The 18,378-nt window shown below is 48.3% G+C and overlaps 1 pseudogene; it reads left to right on the top strand.

The window, feature by feature from the left end:
• Positions 1-9,153: 9,153 nt before the first annotated feature.
• The window catches only part of LOC121354363, a 44,319-nt pseudogene continuing 35,094 nt past the window's right edge, over positions 9,154-18,378 (top strand).

An 18,378-nucleotide genomic window follows, 5' to 3' on the forward strand; every position in this document is an offset into this window, starting at 1 on the left:
TCACTTGCAGTGAAATGAGGACATGCATCCTGGGCCACATCACCGGGATCCTTAGGCTGGATTTGGGCATCAGTGTTGTCTAGTTGTGACTTTTAACTGTCCCAAGCAGCAGGGCCCCCCACAGTTCTCTTGGTGACTTTGCCAGCCAGTATTGTCAGGTTTTGCCTAATTGCCACCTCAAGCTCAGCATTTCCCTCCTGTATTTTAAATAAATATTCAGATACTTGTCTGATTTTATATATATTTATTGTACCTTCATAAATCCACAGTGGTTTTCTTCCATTCCTACATGTGTTGTTCCTGGGACTGTAGCCCTGTGGAAACCAAGCTGCTGTGTGTGGTACAGGTATTCAAGGTAATGTTGAAAGGGTCAGCCTGTCCCTGTAGTGATTTGGGGATTTTACCTGATTAGCTATGATTTTTTGGTAGCCACATTGAGCTTTGTGTTGCTCTGAAACCTCAACCTGCAACATTTCTTCTTGTGACTGTTGCTACCCATTAACAAACTTATATTTCTAACCTTTTCCCTATAAATTGATTTTTTGATTACTACTTTTCCAACTCCTGAAGTAATTTTGTGGCTTGCCTTTGCATTTGCTTTGTATTTTGCCAGTATTCCTCTGTTAAAGAGAACCCTGAATATGAATTCAACGTGGTTATTTATGTCCCATGGTCTCTGCAGTTGCAGGCACAGCTCACGATGTCCTGGCTGAACATGGATTTCCACTTGTACTATCTTTTATTTGCCTGAATTCCTTCTTAACTAATTCTCAGAGGGGCCTCAGTCTTCTGGCATATGCATTGTCTGGTTTGGTTTGTGAAGTTCATCTGCATTAAACTAACACAGATGTTTTGCTCTTAATTAAAATGTTAATGACTTATCATTGATCCACTGGTATGGATCTTCTTCCCTCTCTTTTAATTCAGTAATTTGTTTACCTGTTTCTTCCCTTAAATAGTTTTCTTTGTAGTCCTATTCTCGTCCAATAGTTCTTAGATGAATGCTGATTTTTTTATAATTTTCTGATGTATGCTCTGCACAAAATAAATGCTAATAGTGAACTACTTTGTATTGTAAACTTGTATCAAAGTTTCAAAACACTGCTGGTCAACCTTGGAACTTGTAGTTGAAAAAATGTGGCAAAGTCATGAAGATGCAGTTTCATCCATGACAGTGAATTTCAGGTCCTCATTATTTGAGAAAAAAAAAAGTTTAAATTTTTTTTTAAGTAGTTTAATTTTTAAATTATATGAAAGGGGATGATGTGAGGTTATGAAAAACAAATTTTGGGCTTAAAAAAATAGTCTGTTCCAGCAAACTGCTAACATGCTGTAATTTAAATGTATAATGTGAGCCTTTACAAGAACTTGTTATGCATATTTTAGAGCTATCAAGGTGTCACTGTAAAAACGGCTCTGTGTGCCTGGATAAATTATGCAACGGGTCTCCCAAAGGTGTGAGTGATCACTAACATTTTGTTGTTGATGGGGATGCTCTGTCCATTTTTCCTGTGTGACTGACCATTTTTGTTCACGTAGTGCAGCCGCAGGTGATGTACAGCTTGTTTGCAGAAAGGTAAGATGTGGTACATCTGTTTACTATCAGTAGTTGTCTCGTGTTTGTACTTTGGAAAAGCCAGAGGAGAATATTTGTTACGGCTTCAAAGGTGTGGTTTTCCAAGGAGTCTGATATGTATCCTTCTAAAATTTATGTAACTGTTACAAATTTGACTTGTGCTCACCTGGAGGCTTGTTACTTGTGTCGCCTCTGCTGCGCTTTTGTTCCTCGTTCTTCCTTGTCACTCCTGTAACTTGTGCCAGCTCTGCTCGGGCTGCTGACCCTGGAACTCTAAATACCCAAACCTGTATTTATGCTTAGCATTGTACACATCTATGAACTCTGTATTGCATTTGCTTTTTCTAAATGGTGCTAAACATAGAAGTAGAGACCCAATGTACTTGCTTCCTCTGGTTATTCATTCAGCCCGAAAACTGGATTGTTCTCATTCGGAAACACTTTCTTCCCCAGGTCTATTCCCGTGAAAGCAAACTAATGATCTCAGTTAAGCCCATTTAACTCATTTCTCTATGTCCTATGTGGAACTCTCCAAACCTTGTAGGTCTGAAATTTAGCTCCAATGCAGTCGTTTGTACTCCAGCAGTGGGTAAGGGTGGGGTGGCTCTTTGATGGTGGGCACTCCACTGTTGGGAATGAGGTCAGGCACAGAAACTCCCTGCTGGGTCTGTGTTGCTTTCCAAGTCCAGTGGTAATACTGAGGTCAGATGGGTGTGAATTTCAAAGCAGGAGGTTGCACTTGGGTCTCATAGCTTGGGTACAACAGTAAAAAGCAGGAGCTGGTCCTTGCAGCAGGAGAATGAGCCCAGCTCCTTTGACTCTACCGTTTTGCAGATGAGTTTCTGCAGTAATGAAATTAATTTTGCAGAAAGTGTAAGGGTAACATGCCTGCTGTCTTAAAAGAAACTCCAAGAAGACGCCTACACCATTAGTAGGTCAATTATAAATTACCTTCTGGTTCCTGGAAGGGTAAAGGTGCTTTGCTCTGGGTTTCCTTGGGCCCGGTGCTGGGAGCGCATCACGTCGCTTTCTGGAGTAAAACCGCGTGCTGGCTGTCCCTGCGGGCTGCGCTCGCCCCGCGTGGGACAGGGCTGTGCTTCCCTCGCTCCAGGGGCTGGAGCATCCCCGCTGTCCCGGGCCGTGCCCCCGGCTGGGCCAGCCCCAGCCCTTGTTGTGTCCTGGGGGATCCCCCGGCCCTGGCTCCGCGCCTGCAGTGTTCGGGCTGCGCTGCGCTGAGCGCGGCTGCCCGGCGGGGGTGAGGAGGGGCTCGGCGGGGCTGCCCCGCTGCTGCTGCTGCAGGTGGTGGTGGTGGTGAAGGTGGTGGTGGCGGTGATGGTAGCAGTGATGGTGGTGGTGGTGACGTGGTGGTGATGATGGTGATGGTGACGGTGGTGCGGTGGTGGGCGCTGCCCGTGAGCGGCGGGGCTGCCGGGCAGGCGGAGGGCGAAGGCGCTGCCGCAGCCCCGTGGTCCAAGCGCCGTGCCCGGGGCCCGGAGCGGCTCCCGCAGCCCCGGCGGGGCGGGGGCCCTGCTGCCAGCCCGGGCTGTCCCGGGAGAGGGGGAGGCGCGGAGCCGCTGGATCCGAGCCTTGCTTTATCAGGAGAAGCAGCAGAAGGAACACACGCCTCTGGATTACACTTGGACTTCAAGGCAAACATAGGTGGCTTGGTTTGCTGTGCCTCTGGAGGTGACTGCATGCAGTGGGTCTTTCGTTTATTTTCTCCTTTTGTTTCTAGGCCTTATTACTTTAAGAGCTGCTTTAAACTAAGAAGACATCGATCCATAGTTTTGCTTATCCTAAATGACGTTTTCCATGGCAGTTTGTTCTTGGAACTCGCAGACCTGCTAAAAGATTTAACATCACTTACATTTCAAGCGACTCCGCTGCAGCAGTGCCATAGGAACACTTTGGATCTGCCCTTTGGATCTTTCCTTTTGCTTCAGACCAGGACAAGAGGGATGGCAGCAGTGCCTAACGCCCTCCTCTGCATGGACCATCTGTAAAATATAACTGCTAGGACTAAGATAAATAACACAGTTATACTCCAGGGATGAGTTATAGCCATGAATGTGCATTTTGATACATGAAATTCCAAAATATTAATAGAACACTTAACTAATACAATTAAAATAGGCAAGCAATCCCCTGGACCAAGTCATAACTACTTGAAGTTGATAACTTTAATCTTGAATCAAATAAATAACAAACGTAAAGCTTCTCAAACATGCTGATCTGGGATGCCCCTCTAGGAAATAGAAAAACAGTCTAAAAATTTTTGTTGTCTGCTTAGAAATGAAAGGGAAGGCTTCAGGCACATTCCAGGGCTCCCAGGACATGACCTCCAGCCTTCAGCAGTGTGCTGTTACATTAAAACATTCACCATTTCAAACACTCTTGGCAGTATGCCGCTGAGTTTTGGGTTCCTTGTCCCTTTTAATTATCAGAGCTTTCTTTTGTGTTTGCAGCCCTACTTATCGTGAAGTCCCAGCCTACTTATGTTGCATGTAATTGCTTTATTGATCCATTCCCCAAGTGTAAATTGAACTTTGGGCTCAGCCTGGAGGAAGAAGAGCTGGACAGGGGCACTGCTTTAGAAGAAAATTTAAGCTCCATAGAGTCCCAGTTGTCCCTTACAGCACCTTTTTATCAAGAGGATGAAATTGCTGTGGCCTTTGAGCAGCCACAGCTTTACCTGGGTACACCAGAGCAATGGCTTTAATCAGCAGGCAGAGACAAGGAGCAGCTAGAAAGCAAAACGGAGCCTTTAAACCCAACTTACATCTGTTGGAAAAATAGAGTCTGTGCTGGACCTTGGGACTGGACAAAAGTGCAAATAGCTCAGCGGGATTGTAAAAGTTTCCTTCCTTAATCAAGTATAAAAAAGTCTTTAACAAGAATAACAACATGAACAATTTTTTTAAAATGTTTTTCAGAAAATTAATATGGAATAGTAAATTTTCTTTTGGTGATTGGGTTTTTTTTGGGGGGGGAGGGGAAATCTGTGCAGTCTTTGAGTGTTTGTATGAATAATGAAGATCGTTTTCTTGAGCATTAAAGAGTACTTTAAATGAAAAAATAAATATAACCATTATTACATTTTATTACCTAAAACCAATTTATCATACATCTCCTGATTTAGCCTGTTGAAACATTCGGTGTTTGTCAAAGTGGTGCAGTGTTCTGTAGCCAGGGCTGCAGCAGAACATCCATAAATGTAGTTTTGTACACATATATTTTGAGGAAACAAACTCTCTGGGATTCTTTGCTTTTATGTGTATTAGGTTCACTGTATTTATAATTATTTCAGAACATAGACCAAATCCCAGAAGTTCTCTGTGGGACATGGATTATGAAAGGCTGTTGCCCAGTAAGAAAACCCTTCCTGGGACTGTGGGCTCTTACAAACCCTCCAGCCTGTTCAGAAGCAGCTCTCCCTTGAGTTATCACAGGAGAAGTTTGCTAAGTCAGACCCTGGGCCAGAAGCCACAAGAAAAGCACTTGTCCAATGAAGTATTCCTTAAACACTTCAGATATATTTTAATGGATACCTTTGGACCTAGCTTGGCCTGGGATCTCTCTTGATTTTGCAGCTGTGTTCAAAATGCCAACCTGCTCAAAATTCACATCAGTGCCCTCAAGGTGATCCAGTACAAGGTGAAGCTGTTCTTGCCATACAAGATGCTCCAGCTCCTCGGGAATGTGGGAGTGTTGTCACAAGGCCAGCAGCCCAAGACCTTCTCTCTGATCCAGAAGCAAATGATTAAACCAAGAAAAATGCCAATAAAGCCCAAAGAGGAACAAACTGCTAGGTACACAAGGAGGAGATGTGGGTTTGGTATCTCAAACACTTCCTGGTGCTGGCTGACAGGAACGACGGGGCAGGTGAGGGGTGGGCACTGCTGGGTGCCAGGTTTGGGTGGGTCCTGTGCTGTGCCAGGAACTGCACTCAGCGCTCAGGCTGAGAGACAGCCGGGCTCGGGGAACCCAGAGCCCAACAGGATCAGTGGATGATGGGCAGGGACAGCGGAGGATGGGCAGGAGTGGTGGAGGATGTCCAGGACTGCTGGAGGATGGGCAGGACCAGTGAAGGATGGGCAGGAGCAGTGCAGGATGGGCAGGAGCAGTGCAGGATGGGCAGGGTCGCTGCAGGATGGGCAGCAGTGCAGGATGGGCAGGAGCAGTGAGGGATGGGCAGGGTCGCTGGAGGATGGGCAGGAGCAGTGCAGGATGGGCAGGAGCAGTGCAGGATGGGCAGGAGCAGTGAAGGATGGGCAGGTGCAGTGCAGGATGGGCAGGGTCGCTGGAGGACGGGCAGGAGCAGTGATGGATGGGCAGGGTCGCTGCAGGATGGGCAGGAGCAGTAAGGGATGGGCAGGAGCAGTGAGGGATGGGCAGGAGCAGTGAGGGATGGATGGGCAGGGTCGCTGCAGGATGGGCAGGGTCGCTCCGGCCGCGCGGGCTCCGGCCGGGCCGCGGGGCAGCGGCTGTGCAAGGGCGCCGCCTCCCGGCCGCCCGCGGCTCTGCAGGGACCGTCGGGTCCCGTGTCCCCACCGTGTCCCTTCCCCGTGTCCCTTCCCCGTGTCCCCGTGTCATCCCCCGTGTCCCCGTGTGTCCCCCCGCGTCCCCACCGTGTCCCCCCCGTGTGTCCCGCCCGTGTCCGTGTCCCTGGGGGCTCCGGGCTCGCACACCGGGGTCCGAGCTGTTGCCGGCCCTGCGGCGAGCCCCCCGCTGCCGGAGTTATCCCGCGGCGCCTCCAGGGCTCCGTGGGAACGGGGTGCTGCTCAGGGGATGCTGCCTCCGCTCCTCCTTCCTTTCTCGAAGGAAACAGGAAACCGCCCAGCGAGGGAGTGTGCCCGGGAAAAGAAATCACACAGGGGGAACCTCCCTGCACTCGTGTGCCAGAGCTGAGTCCCTGGACAGGGATGTCCGTGCCCTGCGAGTCAGTTCCGGCAGGCCACTCATTCAGATGAGCTTGGTTCTCTGCCCTGGCCTTACCATGGAAATCTCAGCCACCGATATTTGGTATCGAACAGCTCCAGCTGTGTTTGTAGGCAAAGCATCACAAGCACTGCGACACAGGATGGCCGAGGTTGTCTCGTCCCTGGCAGCCCATTGCAGAAAATGACCCATTTTTGTTTGTTAGGAGGGTAAACTGCAGTTTATAACCCACAATAGCAATCGGAGGAGGGCTCGGCTTGGTTATTTTTGTGAGGAAGAGCTACACCAGGCGTGTGTTGGAGGCAGTGAGCATTAGTCACGATTTCTCATTTGCAGGTGTGAGGTTGTTTGGGAGTGTTCTCACGCTGTGGATGCATCCTGTAACAGAGGGCTGTAAACTTCATCCCAGTGCTGCTGCAAAACAGACATCAGCTTGGAAAAAGGAAATCTAAAGAGTGAAAGGGAAAGAGTTTAACTGCTAAGCACCACTCTACAGATTGTAATGGGGACTTTTATGTTTACTTTAAAAAAGGGACAGCAATTTTTAGAAAGCAGGGTGATATATTCAGTCCCTTTTATTCTGAAATTTTCTTCCTCAGGCCAGTGAAAACTTAATATGGGGTGAAATGGCACTGAAATCTTTCATCTGAGAGTAGTTCTCTCAAAAAAAAAAAAAAAAAATTCAAACTAGTCTATTTCTGGCTACAAAAGAGAAAATGCCTTTAATGGACTTAAACAGTACTCACACCTTCAAGATTTTACCTTCTTTTTGGAAAATTCCCAGGTAAGCAGGGGTGACTTTAGCTTTGCTGATTGCTCTGTAGGGCCTGCACAAAACTGAGCACTAACCAAGTGTTTCCATTTACCTCTACTATTACTATGTTAGATTATTGATGCCTTTTATTTAGATTGCAAGTTTGTGAAGTCTTTTGCATGAAGTAAATCTTTTTACTAACAGTGTATAAGATTTCAAGGACCCTGGCAGATGTAAAAGACTCAGGTCCTCTTTGAATTTTGCACTTCTACCAATGTTGAGTTCAGAGAATTTAGTGTGTTTTAAGACAAAATACTCTTATTTGTCTTGCCTTGCCTGAAACTTCCACCAGTAGATAATTTTTTTCTTAAAAAACGGAGTGAAACCTCCTATACTTCTGGTAACAGCTCTGTGTTCCCATGACCTGCATTCGTATGTGCCATATTCAGATAAGGAGGAGGCACAACGCTGACTAATGCTGCTTTTTTGGAAAGAAAATAACAAAAGCTATTTGAGACAGGAATAGAAGTGCCAGCACTGAATGACAGATGAACAACTGGTAGCAAAGGTGGCAGCTCTAGCATTTCCCTGTATTTATGGAGTACTGAAACAAGGGAGTGTTATCTGGATTCGTTTTTCTGGGCTGGATGTTTTATCTTCAGATTCAGCAATTCTCTGGGTCCCAGGACCGGGCATAGGACAGTGGATGGGTTTTGTTTAGCACAAGTGAATGTTGCTCCCTCACTGGAGCTGCTGCCTGGAGCATGGGGCATGGCTGTGCCCCTCACCCACCCCCTCTGCTTCCAGTCTGTCCCCATATTTTGCCTGACAGCACTTGCTCCTTATTAACATGACTATAGCATCTTTGTGCCCTCTGTCAGAAGAAATCCTGCACCAGAATAAATTTCAGAGGTGACAGATTGGAACAGTTTGACCAGATGATGGCACAAATGTCTCTGAGACCAACAGCACCTGTGGCTCTGCACCTCCTTGGCTTTGGCCCTGGGCAGCAGTAGTGGCTGGAACCTTTGCCTACCCACTTCTGGCTGGTCCTCTCAGGATGTTGGGCTCTGGAGTGGAGGTGAGGGATTACAACCCTGGGGGAGAGAGGCTGTGGCTGCAGTAAAGCAGATACCTGTGTTTATGTGTCATCCAGAAGCTCAGCTGTGCTGTATTTCAGAGTCTATGAAAAAAAAATTGATGTTTGGGTTCATGGAAAACAAACCAGTTTGTTGGTGTGATTGTCAGTGCCAGGTGAGATAGGTGTCAGGTGTGACAAGTGCCATGGCCACAGAGACTGGAACCTTCCAAGCCAGGAAGGCACTCCCAGCACATGGGGGTTTTGTGTCTGTGTCTTGTCCGAGCACTTTCTCTGCCTCTTCCTCTCACTGCAGACTCTGAGTGCAGGTTGATGGGGGGTGAAGTGGCCAATACCTCTCTGCTCACTCCCTGTCAGGGGAGCTTTTGTAGCTGCTGGGTACAGTGCCATCCATAGATCTGCCAGACACAGGACAGTACAGGGTGAAACACCCCCACGGGAAGGTGCCAGAGGGATCAGCTGCCTCCCAAGAAGGACCAAGGCATGCCAAGCCCCGGTTTAGGACATCGGGAGCTGGGGACTGCTGTTCCTAGCCCTCTGCCCTTGGATAGACAGCTGGGACCCAGCCGCATCCTCTACACGGGGCTCAGCGGGTCTGCACAGCCCCGCGGGAAGCCCGGCAAGGAGCCCGCTGCCCCCGGAGCTCGGGAAAACCTTTCCGTGCGGGCAGCGGGGCATCAGGCGCCGGTCGCAGATATACGTCCAGGCTGGAGGGAACGTCCCCGGCTGGGAGGAGCCAGCGGCTGAGCCGCTGTAAACAGTGCGGGCACCGCCAGCGGTTGGGAGATGGATATAAAAAGGGAGGCGGAGGGGAGGCAGCCGGAGCGGCGGAGCGGGAGCTGCCTGCGCCTGCCTGCCCCTGCCCTGCCTGCCCCGCCCGGTGCGGCAGCTCCGAGAGGCTGCGGGCAGAGTCCACGCTCGGCGCTGTCGGGACAGGTAAGTGTCTGCGGCGAAGTTTGGAAGCCGGCGGTGCCGCTCGTCGAGCAGCCGCCGGGTTTGCGCCGCGCCGGCTCCCTCTGTCCGCGCTGCTGAGCGCTGCTCGCCTCCTCGGGCTCTGCCGGGGGGGAACGGGGCTTCTGCTTTCGCCGTTGCGACGTTAAGTGAAGGGGGAAAAGGAGGAAAAAACCAAAAAAACCCACAACGAAACCAAATCACATCCAAATCAAAATGCGCCTTTTGGCGGCTCCGTGCAAAGTTGCGGCGCACGTGTTGCAGCCGGGGGCGGCCCCGGGCTGCAGGTAGCGGCTGCGGGACCGAGGGGAGCCCCGGGGAGCCGCGGCTCCGCCTGCCCTTCGCACCGGACCCGGACCCGGAGACGGTCCCTGTGCCGGTGCCGCCGCGGGACGCGCCGTGGAGCAGCGACGGGCCGCAGCATCAGGTCGGTACCGCGCCCCCCGCGCCCCCTCGCCCCGCCGCCCCAGCCGCCGCTGCCGCCGCCCGTTTCTTGCAGGGCCCTGCCCGGATGCCGCCCCGCTCCTCGCCCCGTGGCCACCCGGCTCCGACACCTGCCGTGGTCCGGCCGTGCGCCCCGAGGGCTCCGTCGCCTTCCGCTCCCTCGTCATCCGCCGCGGAGGTAAGCGGGGCCCCGGAGCCCGGGCGCTGCGGGGATGTCCCGGCCGCGCTGCCGGCCCCTCCCGGCCCGGCGGTGCGCGCCCCCAGCCCCTCCGCTCCCCTCGCCACCCAGGGCAGCTGGTGTTCGCCGACCGCCCCCACGGGCCGCCCATCGCCCTGCGGGCCTTCTGCATCCTCATTCACGCCGGCGGGGAGCTGCACATCGGCTCGGAGCGCTGCCCCTACGGCTCACGGGCCACCGGCCCGCTGCACAGGCGAGCCGCCGAGGGGGCGGCCACGGAGGGCTGCGGGCAGAGGTTCGTGGGCGTGGGTCGCGGCTGCTTTCCGGAGTCGCACGGCTGCCGGGCTCTCCTGGACAGGACGCTGCATCCCGGCCGGCTTCGCCACGGCCCCGGCTCCTCCGAGAGGCGCTGGTGCAGCCGCGGGCTCAGCCTGCGTCTCCTGGACGGCGCGGCTGCTGCCGGGGAGTTCACAGAGCACCTGCGGCCGGGCTCAGCGCTTTCCTGGCCCCGCAGCCCCGGGCAGAGTGGTGGCGGCCACCCTGGGGGACTCGGCCTGGGCAGCCTCACGCCGGAGAAGCGGCTGCTGCTGCGGGAGCAGCGGCATCGTCCGGCGGCGCTACAGGTGAGGCGGGGGCGGGAGCGGAGCCACCATGGACAGCTCCGCGCTGCCGGGGGCTCGGCCCGACCCAGGGGCGGAGCGGGGCTCGGCCGGGCCCGCGGGCGGGGGGCGGCGGGTACCCGGGGGGAAGATGCGGTAGGTACCCCGGGGATGCGGTGGGTACCCGGGTGGGTACCCGGGGGAAAGATGCGGTGGGTACCCCGGGGATGCGGCAGGTACCCGGGGGGAGGATGCACCGGGCTACCCGTGCCAGAGGGAGGGGAGCTGGGCCATGCTGCGCGCTCCCTCCTGCCCAAGTTCTCTGCGGGGTGGAGGGCTCGGAATGTCACCGGTTTGCTCCTTCCCCCGTCTCCTTCAGGCAGTCCCGGGCGCTGGTGGGCATTCTCGGAGGGGATCAGCTTTCCAGAGCAGAAGATAAGCAGGAGTATCACGGGAATGGAACAACAGGGTTGGCCATTGTCCAAATAGATTTCCTCATATACGACGGCACCTGTTTTACTGTTTACTGCTTTCAGCGGATGGATAAAAGGTTCAGTCTTCCCTGAGAATTTCTCCTCTTCTGTTGCTTTGCTCTGCTTTTCCTGTGGCTGCTGTGAATCTGAGCAGTGCAATGATAATCATACCATAGTCTTTGGCTCACGTGGATGTTGACCAAGCTAACAGAAGTACTCTCTCAAAGTAATGTTTTAGCTTTCTACAATTTTTTGGACATATTTAATGGCTAGAGCACTTCTATCATGCAAAGGGTTATCTAGATCAAAATTAAATCAGTATGCTCTTCATCTAATTGCATGATTCTGCCACGTGCAGCTGTAAAAATAATTGATTGCTTCATTTTTCAGGTGTGCCTCATAACGGATTTAAAGTGGAAGAGTCCAAAGGAATAATTCTTCATGTGGTGGATGAAGTTACAAGTTGGTTACCTGGTGACCTGGTATCATCACTGCCAGTACAGATTATTTTATGCATCAGGCTGAAGAGTTTAATCTCCTTTCTTGCCAAGGAAAAAAGATTAAGTGAAAACTGAGGGTATGAAATATTTTTATCAGGGTACTTATTTGTGGTAAATATTTACATTGTCTTGTCTTTTACATTTTACATTTACTTGTCTTTTAAAGTAGTTTTTGTCCCATAAACACAAGGGTGCTTGTGAGAGCTGAAGGCCCTAATTTTATTTCAGGGCTTGAAAGTTTTACCAGAGGCAGCAGTCCTTTGTAGCAGCCTCTGGGATCAGATACTAACAACTGGCATGTCCCCAGACTTGGTGAATGTTTCAATAAAAGGTGTGCACTTGCCCAGAACAATTCAATAATAAAGATGCTGTGTTCATCCTGAATAATAAGTTTTCCTGTTTCCACAGGCAGCCTACTTTGTCTTCACATTGGAGAAGTCATAGATATTGATATAAGGCAGAGGTTGCTTTTCTGACCAGAAATATACTTATTCAAGGAGAAATTGAAGTCTCCTTTTATGGACAATATCAACACCGGTTTTTCTCTTTTTCATACATTTGGAGGGCACATTAAAGTGAGTAATTTTTAATACATTTGCTTATAAGTGGTTTCAGATAGTTCCTTCCCTGGTTTGTAAACAAATTATATAAATCATCAAATTACCACTGTGTGTGTGGGAAAAAGTATATTTGTGTGTGAAAAGGGGGGAAATTTTTTAGCCTGTCTTGTAAAACTAGACTTGCAATGAGACGCTTTCTTCACTATGTCTGCAAAAACATGCCCTTCTAGGGGATTCCCTTCGAGGGGATTCTTTGGCAGCATTGCTGTCAGTAGGGCCCATGCAAAGCTAATTCATGAGATATCACTGAAGGAATTGTGGTTCCTGCAGAGCTAACCTGCTGCTCCCTGGCTCAGAGAAGTGCTGGGTGCCTCCCTGTTGTGCTTTGCCTCCTCTTGGCTGTCTCACACACCCTGGGTGCAGTCCTGCTGTTGCAGGGGCTTTGTGTAAAGTTGCTCCTGCACCAGGCGCTGGAAACTGAGGAGCTGTGCAGGTCTGGGCTAAAATCGCTCCACAGCAGAAGCTGCCAGGAAATAGAGCCTGGTGGCACATGCTCCCCCTTCCTGCAGTTGGCAGGAGCCCCGTGTCTGTCACTGCTATTGCTAAACACTGCACATGCTGCTTGGCAGCTGCTCCTTGGCAGCCCCGTGCCCGTAGGTGTGCAGCTGCTGGCACACGGCTCTGCAGGTCCTGAGCTGCTGTGGGTGCAAACAGGGAGCTCACACTTCCTCCTGGGACCAGACCGTGTTTCACTCTGCAAAAATATTGCCTAATGAGAGAGGAGAAAAAAAAGCCCAAACCTGTTTTTCTTTTTGTGTGTGTTTCTATTGTAACGCCTTACCTGGATCTACATTTGTCTCAACAGATCCTAAGGAATTTTAGCTCTGTTCATATGTCAGGAGTGGAAGTAAAAAAGCACGGGGCAGCAAATCCTGGGCAGTTACCCTGTGCATTTTCACCTGGCTGAGGATGTGGATGAGAGAGGAGGATATGAACACCCAACATTCCTTGATAACCTGGATATCACCACTGCTTCTTGGGGTGGAACTCATGGCCTTCTGGTAGGAGACATTTTATTAGTAACAAGTTCAGTTCTTTGCATAGTCAGGACTAAATAGCAAGAGCCATCTGTGATGCAAAGAGAAATCAGAATATTGAAATAAGACATCTTTTTCCCAAGAAATGTCCCGACTTCGCCTTTGTTTGAGTTAGGATTGTTCTTCTGGTAGTGCAGTTGTTGAAATAAATGTCAGGTTCTCAGCACAGCCTAATTAATATTATCAGATCAGATACAGTGTGATTAGACACAGGGAAATCCTTGCCATAGTAATTCTGGACAGTTTGTGATAATGGGAACTTTCATTTAAAATTAAAGCAGTGAAGTATAAATTGAGCTGACTGAAGCAATGGACTTTTAATTTGCAATGAGATAAAAAAGACAGGGCTTGTTCAAGTCAGGGTAACATGAAATATATCCCAAAATGTTCATGTGACAAAGGGAATGAAATATGAACAGAACAGACCTAAATGTTCACTTCAGTGCCAAGAAAGTCCTCAGGAACTTGGCTTTGACCTAGATCCTCACAAGGGCATTCTGAACTTAGACAAAAAGGTCACAACAAAAACCATACGTGTCCCAGCTGGAAAAGAGAGATTCCTGCTCCAGTCCCAACATGCCCAGTTGCTGTGTGCTCTGCAGGACCCTGACTGATATTTTGGTGGCTGTGAGCATTTCCTCATTCACTGGGTGGGTGCTCAGGCTGACACTCCCTGACCTCCTGTGTTTTTCCTGACAAGTTTTTCTCAGTCCTGTAAGGACTGAAAAAGCTCTGTAAGACACAGAACAGAGATGTGCTCCATGTGTGAAAGGGTCCCCTGAAATAATGTATTCATTAAAATGCAATATAGAACCTGTACAACACAGGAGGACTCTTCATTATCTTAAAATTGATTTATATTGTTCAGATCACTGAAAATTTTTGATTGCCTTCTCATATTTGTGATTTTCGCTGTCTGTAGAGCCTAATTCTGAGTACAGAGTCCTTAGGTTGATAGGAGGCTTGTCCAGTATGTGGAGATGTTGTTTAGCTTTCTTTCTTCCCCTTCGGTATTAAACCTCTGGAATTGAAGTAATGTGTCTGGGATGAACAAAAAGCCTTATGATAATATTGGTCCTTAGAAGAATGGTGTATGGTCTTGCTCTTTATCAGAAGGGAGGTACTCAAGGGTTTATCTGCATGTGTGGGGAGCAATAGAGCAATCAATAATCCAAGTGAGATCCAGCCCTGGTGACCCTGAGGGCTTGGAGTACTTGACTCAGTGAGAAGATTTTATAGTAAAGATTAAATACGTGATTCTTTGAAAGACTCATGTGGCTTTGATCTATAGTCATTAAAATGAAGAGTAGCTAAGTTAAAATGTAATAAACAGCCTTGCTTTAAAAGAATTTAAAATAATGTGCAGTTCCAGAGAGCAGCATGTGTATCAGAGCAAGGCAGTTAAATAACACAGACAGGCACCTGCTTCAGCATCAGATCATGAAATTCCAGCCCTTGGGGCAGAGATAACCAGAGAGGAGGTTTCCCCCCTCCCATCCTGAGGTTTTAGAGGATGTAATTTTAGATGTACATTGCCAGGGTGGTTTGTGCTCCACTGTGTGTGGGTCATGCAGAGCTGTCTGCACTCCCCTTCTCCATCTGCTGCTCTGTGCCAGGCTGTGCTGCTTTGTGAGCCAGCAGCAGCTGGGGTTCCTCGGGAGGCTGGGAGCAGGCTGGGATGTGCCCGGTGCTGGGCACATGTCAGGCGTGTGCCGACTGCTGGGGTCTGCCACGGCTAACGTTGCAGTGCATAAAGGTCACCAATATTGTGTTGCTGGACTATTTATAATTCAGTGTTTGGAGGTGTCTCAATCATCTGGTGCTGGCCACAGCAGCGAGGCTGCAGCTTGTGCTGGGAACAGTGTTTTGTACTGGCACATACAGTAAAATGCCACCGTGACAGTGCTGCAAGTGGGTGCTTTTCCAGGTTTGGGTTTTCTATCAGTGATATGCTGGAATTGATCAGGTACTGGGGTTTTGTTCTGATGGCACAGACACTTATCTCTGAGTGCAAATGTAAGTGGTCTTTAAATCACATTAGTCCTGGTCACGTGAGTGGTCACTACAGTTTCATGTGTGTAACTTTTCAGAGCTGCCATGCAAGCCTGAAGCTGGGACTGATCTTATTAATTGAAGCTAAAATCTGGTTTTGGCTACAAGTTTCAGGCAGCCCTCTGAAACACAATTAGCTAAACTGCAGCTAAATGCAGAAGAATGAAACCCTACAATTGAAATGCCATTTAAAACAATGAGCAGTTTGTTGCTGCAGTTTTCTGTCCAAAGCTAGTCTTCCTTCTGCCCTTCATTTGGGAGGGTGGAAGTGGCCAGGCTTACTGATCTTAGCAGGCTGGCAGGGACACTTGCATTTTTGTCTAAATCCATTTCCTATTTGTGTTTCCAAGCCTCAGCTGGCTGGGAGGGACATGCTCACTGTCAGTTCTCTGTCACCGTCCCTGTGGCTCACTCCAAGGTGCTGTACCCATGTGTAGGATCCTCCTGGTGGATATCCAACACTCAGCCAGGAGGAACTGGGTACCTGTGTGCCTCATTTTGTTGTGCCTCATGTTTAACTCTCTTTTGGACACCTCACTGAGGCAGAAACAAGAGCAGCAGATGACAAGTTTGAGGGGTGACTGCCAGGAAAACAATGAAATCCAGCAGAGCTGGACCTATGGGGACTATAGTGTTTGTGACTCCAGATGTTATGTACAGTTGCAGCCCATCAAGGGGAAATTACAGGATATGATTCCACGAAATGGATTTATTTCAAGTATCCCTCTGTATACAAAAATAACGAAGTAGGTTAATATTAGTTAATCTTGCAGTCTTGCACAGACATAACTGACGTCAACAGGAATTTTGTATGCCTGAAGAGGGAATATAAATGCTGACAGGGATCATTTGAGTACAAAGTTAAGGTTTCTGTAAGATTTAGTAACAAATAGCTGGTATTTTAACTAGTCTGATTTAGTATTTACATTTAAAAGAAGGATTTCTGAATTTATCTTCATAAGACTGTACATCAAAGGAGGCTTGTGCTAAGCCCTTTTGGTCAAATTAGGGTTTAATGCAATATCCCTGAGCATGTCAATTAATATTAAATAGACTGAAATAGTAAAATACCATCTCTACCCAAGATGATCACTACAGGAAAGAAGTGGCCCTGCACCTTCTGAGAATGGAGGAGAAAGAACGTGAATCTCGTTAATATAAATTACTTTGCATGGTGCATTTTAAAGAATATCTTGTTTAATTTTGGAAGTGTTGCAGTCATAAAAATTCCTAGATTAACCATGCTGATTTGTTGGTTTATCATGTGAGACACACTTATCTTTATGCATCTTTATGTAGATATTTACTCTATGACACTGCATCAAATATTCTCTCTGAGAGCTGAGGGTATTTTTAAATCCAGTATTCTGCAATTTCCCCTTAATTATGCATGTAATCTTCCTCAGAGTAGTTTTAAGACCAGTCCACAGTGATGCACACTGCCTGTAGTTTGAGTCAGCTCCAGGACTGATGGAGGCACCTCTCAGTGACAGAGGGTTAGCAGTGTTTTCATACATGATCTTTATTACTTACTTGCAAAAGATGTTATCCAATGAAATAAGACAACAGATGCATTTATATTTATATCTGGCTTCTGTGTGTATCACTACTGATCTCTCCTCTGAAGACACACTCCTTACTGGGACAAACATCAACATTTTATCTCCTTAATCTTCTTCCTAATGGGCCACTTGCGGCTCGCAAGAATATTTGGGTTGTTTTTTCATGTAGAAGCTTCATAAATTCATAGAGTATCCCTAACTCCTGCCACTGCCCTTAAAGTTTCAAAAAACAGACCAGAAGTTTCACTTTTCAGATATTTTCCAAAGCTTCTTAACTTAAAAATAAAATCCCCAACCCTTGGATTTCCTTCAGCTGCATTGAGCAGAGCATGGATTTTGTGTTAACGTTCACATATAATTTACAATAGGTTCAGCATGTGGCTCCATAAATGACCATGTCTGACATTACTAGATGGTTTATTTTCCTTAAAGAGTGTCATTAAAAGGTTGTGTGGAGTTTTAAAGTCAATAGGAGAGTTGTGGCTCAAGTCCAGGGCAGTGCTATGAAAATGTATCCCTTCCTGTTTGGTAACTGCTTAGGATCATTTTGATTTTGATTTTTCAGGGCTGTCAGCACATTCTGGATTGCAAATCCAAACAACAACTTAATAGAGAATGCAGCGGCTGGTGCTCAGGTAAAACCATTTAATGGCAGAGCCATGCTTTGCCTCCACTTCCCAAATATTCTACACTTATTTATTGATACAAAGAGCAATAAGTTTTTAGTAAGACATAGAATTTGGATATGTATTTTTGCAACATTTTTTAAGAACAAATATTTGCCTACACTTCTCCACTGATTTCTCTTACAATTATGCCAGAAAATAGTGTGTAATATATCTTTGAAAATATTGATTTTTATTAGTAGTTAACAGTTAAATGCTCAATAAAATTTTATATTTCTATATATGAATACATACTCTCTCCTTATTATTATCATCTCTTCTGTTTACCCAAAACATATTTGTATTTTATATATCTGTACAGACCGGACTGTTTTCTAATAAACCACCTGAATTTTACCCACAATAAATGCATTTTTGAAACCCTTGTGTGTGCCCTGGGGACCTACAGTGCGTGCCAAAGGCTAAGCTGGGAGGTGTAGGAGTTACGGGCTGCTGTGTGTCCCACAGGTTGGACAGGCTCAGGTTAGAAATCTGGCCAGCACAGTGAGAAAAGCTAAACTCCCAGGGTAGCCTGTGTCCCTGATTGCAGTGCCCCATTTCTCACACCTCCCTTTGCCTTTTAGGATGTTGGGATATGGTGCCTCTTCCACCGGGTCCCCACCAGACAGTCTGAGGGAAAATATCCAGAGGGACAGGCTGAACACCGCCCTGGGAGTGTTTTACAGCAGAGCCCACTCCAGCTTCAAGGCAAGTGATGGCTTTTATGTTTCTGTCAATATAACAGCATGGCACTGACTGTGTGTGCTGCTCTGAGTGCTTGTGGGTGTCTCACGTTTTGATAAAGGGCTTTTTAACACTGTAACAAGACACAATCTACTTTTGGGGGCCCTGTTTGTTCTGAATATTAAAGAGGGAGTTGAGGGGAGTAGAGGTCCCGTTCCAGGAGCTTCACTTGGGTGGCTGTGTTAG

The sequence above is a fragment of the Pyrgilauda ruficollis genome, unplaced genomic scaffold (genome assembly GCF_017590135.1).
Source record: "Pyrgilauda ruficollis isolate IOZ18807 unplaced genomic scaffold, ASM1759013v1 scaffold23, whole genome shotgun sequence".
Taxonomy (NCBI): domain Eukaryota; kingdom Metazoa; phylum Chordata; class Aves; order Passeriformes; family Passeridae; genus Pyrgilauda; species Pyrgilauda ruficollis.